Here is a 7,500-nt window from a genome sequence, read left to right on the forward strand (position 1 = left end):
CAATGATGATAAAAATAATGATGATAATTATAATATTAATAATGATTACAATAAAAATAATAATAAGGTAATAAAATAATAATAAAATAACAATAATAATGGTAATAAATAATAATATAATAAATAATTATAATAAAGATAAAGATGATAATAATAATAATAATAATAGCAATAATAATAATAATAATAATAATAATAATAATAAAAATAAAAACAACAATAATAATAATAATAACGAATCGTAATAATAATTATGATAGCTGTAGTTTCATAAGTAAGGAAGAAAAATATTGGATAATTGTGTTGATAATAATAATGATGATTAGAACAATAATAATGATAATCATGATGATGAAAGGTGATAATAATGATTATGATAATAATAATAATAATAATAGTAATAACAACAGCAAAATAATAATAAAAGTAATGATGATTGAGATTTAAAAATAATAATAATAATAAAAATAATAATAATAATAATAATAATAATAATAATAATAATAATAATAATAATAATAATCATTTCATCATCATCGTCATCTCATCATAGTGATAATAATGAGAATAATAATAAAAATAAAAATAATAATGATAATAATAAAAATATAATAATAATAATATAATATGATAATATATTAAATTCTTATAGCGGTAATATTATAATAATAGTAATAATGATAAAAATTAATAATAATAATATTAATATTAATAGGATAAACGAAATAATTTTCAGTGATATAAAAAGATAATAAACTAGTAATAAAATAAATTTAAAAATGATAATAATTTTTTAAAAATAAAAATGATATAAAAATAAAAAAAAGATAACAATAAAATAGTAATAATAAAATAATAAAGAAATAATAATAATAATAACAATATTAAAAATAATAATAAAAATAATGTAAAAATAAAAAAAAAAATAAAAATAAAAAAAAATAAATAATAAAATAATAAAATAATAATAATAAAATACAATAATAAAAAAACAAGAAATAATAATAATAATAATGTATAGGTAATAATAATAATATAATAATAATTAAAAAATAAAAAATTTAAAAATAAAAAATAATTAAAAAAAAATATAAAAAAATAAATTAATAATAAAATAAAATAAAAATAATAATAAGGTGATGAGATGAGTGATAATAATAAATAACAATAACATATAGTAATAATAACAATAATAATAAAAATTTTAATAATAAAAATAATAAATAATAATTTTAAAAATTTTTTTAAAATAATAACATAAAAAATTATAAAAATAAAGAAAAATTTTGATAATGATAAAAATAATAATAAAAAATTAGATAATAATGATAATTAAAAAAATAATAATATCGATAATTATGATGATGATTATATTAACAAACAAGATGATGATGATGATGATGATGATGATGATGATGATGATGTTTATGATGATGATGATGAAAATAATAAAAGGGATGATTACAATGGTCATAAAGATGAAAATAATACTGATAATATGCTGATGATAGTGATAATGATAATGATAATAGTAATGATAATGATAAATAATAATAAATAATAACAATAGTACAGTAACAATAAAGATAATAATAATAATAATAATAGTAATGATAATAATGATAAAAATAATAATAATAAAAATAGTAATAGTAACAATAAAAAAATAATGATAATAATAGTAATAATGATAATATAATAATAACAAAAAAACAAAAACAACAACAACAATAATGATAATAATAAGAATGATAATAATATTGATAATAAAATGGCAATAGTTGTATAAAAGAAATCTGACAAAAGAAATAATATAAGATATGAAAATAATATAATAATAATAATAATAATAATAATAATAATGATAATAACAATATCAGCAAAAGAAAAAAAAAAAAATAACAACGTTAATTTTTGATGATAAAAAAAGGATTAATATTAACAACAACAATAATGTTAATAATACCCAATGATAATAATAACAATAATAATGATAATAATGATGATGGTAATAATATAAATTGTAATAATAAGGTAATAATATCAGTAATAAAAAACTATAACAGTATATTATTAGAAATAATAATAATAACAATAACAATAATTATAAAAGAAGTAATAATAATGATTAATGATAATGATAATAATGATAATAATAATAATAATAATAATAATAATAATAATAAAAATAATTATAATATAATAATAACTATGATTGTAACGATGATAGACTGACAATAGTGTACTGATAGTAAAAATAATAATGATACGAATAAACAACAACAAACAATAGTCATAATCATAAGCATAATAATAAAGATAATAATAATGACAATAACAGTAGTATATTAACAAAATTAATAATTATAATCATTGCAAAACTACTAATAAAAAAAACAATAAAAACAATAAGAATAACAATAACAACAAGATATAATGATAGTAGTAGCAAAATGAAAATGATAATAACAATAATCATCATGGTTATTATGCTGAAATAATAATGATTTTCAATCAAACAGCATTAATAAGAATTGCGACAATTTTTGATAACACTGATCACAATACTATCTACAATATCAAAGAATAACAATACATACACATATAGTGTAAAAACCATAATAATGATAACAAACTTTCAGTTTTACACTGAAATACTTTTGCTATTGGCTAACTTCTTTCCCCAAAAAAATAACACAAAATTGACCGTACAAAAAAAATTTCGTAACTTCCTTAAAATTGTCTACCCATATATTTGATGCTTCACAGAAACGAGCATATCAGCAACCAGAACATGGCGCTTCATATTCAAAAGCACCTTGAGGGGAAACGCTAAAACACACCTTCCCCCGTTTATGCAGATCCGAGGCGAAAAAATCACAGATGTTCGAGCAATACAAGGAACGTCTATTTTTGACTGTCGTTTTCTCGACCACAGACACACCCCCAACAGGACAGGGACAGACCTGTGGTGAAGGAGTCGGTTACACCGATTCGAGATAGTATACTTTTCATCTCAAACCCCTCGGAGACAAACGGGTCTCGTACCAAGCGTGGAGAAAAAAACTGCCTGAGCCAGCACGCTCATCCACGTGTCGAGGCCCAGTGTGTTAGGGGGGCAGCAGGGTACGGGCAAGTTGGTCAAGAGGGCGATGCAAGTACCTGTTAAACTGGTCTGAGCAAGCAGTGGTGGTAAGGGGTTTGTATCATGGAGATTATGAATGAGGGGGCGTACCTGGCTGACAGCCTGTGGGCGTGCCGGTGTGTACAGCCAAGTGGCGAGCTGTGGCATGTTTATACCAATAACGGCGCTAGATATTATTATTAGCAGCCGAAACGCTATATATATCAATGGGAAGAACGTAGTGAAGCTTCCACGTATTAGTTTTGCCGGAACCGAATTGGCCCCTTCGCCAGGCTTGACACAGATGATGATAAGTAACACCACGTGACCATCAACTCGCCCTGATCGCGGCCCAACAGCCATGAGAGTGACGACCAAACGAGCGCAGACTAATTGACAGACACTTAACACAGCTTTTAAGGGTTTAACAATAGTGTTGTGAGCGTTGGGCGACCCCCTAGAGTAATGGTCGTGGGGCCGCGCATATAAACTACACACAACCTGTCATTATTAGCTCAGGCTCCAATAATATACGTCGGCTGCTACAATACTTCTGCCGCGGCTAATGAATGGCTTCATCATTCAGCTGAACGAATGATGAATTACTTCTCGCCTAGACCCAATTCTACAGGACATTCACTGAACCTCGAGGGAACCAAGGATTACTTAATCTTTAGACATCCGGACCGTAGTAAAAAAAGAAAGAAGGAAAAAGAGAGAGAGAGAGAAAAAAAAAAGTAAAAATAATAATAAAAAGTAATAAGAGTAAAAACCAATAGGAAAAGAAATGAGACAGGGAAAACAGGAACAACGAAGAGCGAGAGCGAATTGCAAGAATGAGGGACTGAAGAGGCCAAGCTAAGTGACGAGGAAGTGCTCTAAGAGTTTGGAATTTCTATCGACATCATACCTTGAACGATGAAGACGTCTCCTGGGGGAAGTAATCATCCCGCTCCAAGGAACTTTCACGTTCCTCCCCGGGCCCTGCGCCTTTTGCCTCGAGAATTCTTCCAACCTGTGTTAGAGTGTGTGTGCGTGTACATGTGGTGTGCTTGCATGTGTGTGTGGGGTGTGTTGTGTGTGTGTGTGTGTGTGTGTTGTGTGTGTGTGTGTGTGTGTGTGTGTGTGTGTTTTTTGTGTGTGTGTGTTGTGTGTTGAGGTCTGCATTAATTCACGGTTTTTTTTTCTTTTTTTTCCCTTTTGAGACGATGACCGCTTACTGCATATACTCAAGAGACGTGTGGGTCACCATGTAACACGTCTGCTCAACCCGTAATTACGTGTGGGATTTCGTGGATTTATTCAGTACACAGTACAATCCCCTAACCCCTACTCCCTAACCCTTTACCCTCCCCATTCCACCTCCGCCTTAACCCCTTTCCCTATCCCTGCTCCCCCTTCCCCCATCTTCTCTTCAATGAATGTTTGTTCTTGTGATGAAAATGTTGAACTGGGGCCAATCGCGCCTCATTGCCGCCGCCTAACAATGGCGTGTTTAGTGTGGTAGATCAGTGCCATTTGTCGACAACGTTGCTTTTGCATTAAAGGAAAATTTATACCGGGATTACTTATTCTTTATCTATCTATCTATCTATACATACATGCATACATACATACACACACACACACACACACACACAAACACACACTCACAACACACACACACACACACACACACACACACACACACACACACACACACACAACACTCACCACACACACACAACACACACACACACACACACACATATATATATATATTATATATATCTAATATATATTATATATATATATATATATATATAATATATATATATATATTAGGGGTCCGCTTTTATGCTGTTTACATATGACTCGGCTTTGAGTGTTGCGTGCTCAGCCTTCCATGCACTATTCATCGCCGTCGGGTCCAGCACTAAGATGCCAGATGGATTCCAGGAAGTTCTTAATTGAAATGTGGATATGAAGCCGATCGGGATTAGTTCCGTGAACGAGATTTTAAACATTGACGTTCCTCGGAAAGTGTGAACGAGGAATAATCCGGTGAAAGGCGATTCATAGGCATTACGGAGTAGCCTACTGCTTCTTTGTAAGTGTGTGAGTAAGTGTAAGCAACATATTCTCGTATATACGTTGTGTAAGTGTATAAACATATGAGCATATGTTAGTATTTTTACTGCGTTTAAGCAAGTGTATTGACTGCGTGTGTGCTCACGGACGTGTGTGAGCATCCGTAATACAGTGAGTGCTTCATCCTTAACACTTTGAGCCATAATGGGGCGGCAAAGACCAAACAATTTTGGGTTCAGAGTCGAGTACCGATCACGGGGGGCCCTTATCTCTGCAGTTCTGTATCTCAAGTGACCCAAACAATCTGTGGAACTATCGGAAAGTATCCCTCACCCCCTCCTCTCTTCAGCCCCCCCCCCCCTCGCCGAGCCTTGAAAACCATGACTAACTAATTTTACGTCGGATGCTCTCGCTCTCTCTCTCTCTCTCTCTCTCTCTCTCTCTCTCTCTCTCTCTCCCCCCTCTCTTCTCTCTCTCTCTTCTCTCTCTCTCTCTCTCTCTCTCTTTCTCTTTCTTTCTTCTCTCTCTCTCTCTCCGCTCTCTCTCTCTCTCTCCTCTCTCTTCTCCTCTCTCTCTCTCTCTCTCTCTCTCTCCCCTTCTCTTCTCTCTCTCTTCCTCTCTCTCTCTCTCTCTTCTTCTCTCTCTCTTATTTCCCTCTCTTCTTTCCTTTCTTTCTCTATCTATCCATCTATCTATTTCTCTCTTTCTGTCTTTCTCTGTCCTCTTTCTGTCTCTCTCTCTCCTCTCTCCTTATCTCTCCCTATCTCCCTGCTCTCTCCCTCTCTCTCTCCTCGCTTCTCTCTCTCTCTTCAATCTCTTTTCCTTTCTCTGCCTCCGCCCCCCTTTCCTCCATTCCCTCTCTCCCTCCAACTCCTATTTCCTCCCATCCTCCTGCTCTCATCTCTCTCTCCAACTTAGCCGGCAAGTTTCTCGCACACACGATCTAACTTGATAATTCTACCATCGCGAGTTCGAAAGACAATAAACTTGCATTTGCATGAGTGACGGAGAAGCAATGTTATAGGGGAGTCAAATCAAGGGCGTTTCGAAGAGCTGTGGTTGTGGCTGACTAGGGGGGCGGAGTGGAGTGGGAGTGGGGAGGGAGTAGGGAGGGAGTGCGGGAGGAGTAGGGGTTCTGAGTGGCGCGGGGGAGAGGGAGGGATAACGGGTCTGAGGAGAGGGGGGGGGAGGGTGTGAGGAGAGAAAGGGGAGGAGGAAAGGGGGGCGGTAGGAGAGGATGTTGATGATGAAGCGAAGGCAGAGAGGGATGCTGATGAGGAAGAGTGGATAGAGAGAGGGGATGAGGATGAGGAAGAGAGGGGAGAGAGGAGATGCCGATGAGGAAGAGAATGAAACAGAGGAATAAAATGATATAATAATGAAGACCTGATACTGGAGGAAGGGAAAAATGGATAGACGGGGAAAGATAAGATGGAATGGAGGCTGTTGAGAGGATAATGAAGAAGAAGAGAAGATAAAAGAGACTGAACGATATGGAAGGAACTGACACAATTATGGCGAGGGAAACCAAGAGACAATGAAAAAGATGAGGGAGGCAAAGATGAGAGATAAAGCGGCGTGATGATGATGGTGAAAATGAGAGATGATGATAATGACGGAGAAGAATTATATCAAAGCAAATGATGCAATTATGACGTGGCAAGAATGAGGTAGTGAGGGTGATGAGAGAGGGAAAAGAGAGAAAATAAATGATATGATATTTGATAAAAAAAGAGGGAATAGATAAAGATGCTCGGAAATGAATTACATGTCGAGAATAGGACAAGGAAATAAAAGGACAGAGATAAAAGGATAAATAACGGTGAATGCATGCAGCGAAGAAAGGAATAATGAACGTGTGATAAACTCATACGGATGAAGTAGAATAGAGAAAATATAATCGTGTGCTGCAATGATGGTACTTAACGAAAAAGGGAAGAACATTATCCTTATATTCCCTTTCTCTCTTCTCTCTCTCTGGTTCTCTCCTTCCCCTTTTTTCCTCTTCTCTCTCTCTCCCTGTCCCTCTTTTCCTCTCTCTCTCTCTCTCTCTCTCTCGCACACACAACAAATATATAATTTGAAATATATATAATATATATATATTTTATTATATATATATTATTAAAATAAAATATAAATATATATATATTTTATATTTATATATTATATTATATATATATATATATATATATATATATATAAGTAATACAACATACAACTACACCCCCCCCCCCACACCACACACATACACACACACAAAATTTAAATTATATATATATAATATTAATATTAAAATTTTATAT

This window comes from Penaeus monodon, chromosome 5, assembly GCF_015228065.2.
Source record: "Penaeus monodon isolate SGIC_2016 chromosome 5, NSTDA_Pmon_1, whole genome shotgun sequence".
NCBI classification, from domain to species: domain Eukaryota; kingdom Metazoa; phylum Arthropoda; class Malacostraca; order Decapoda; family Penaeidae; genus Penaeus; species Penaeus monodon.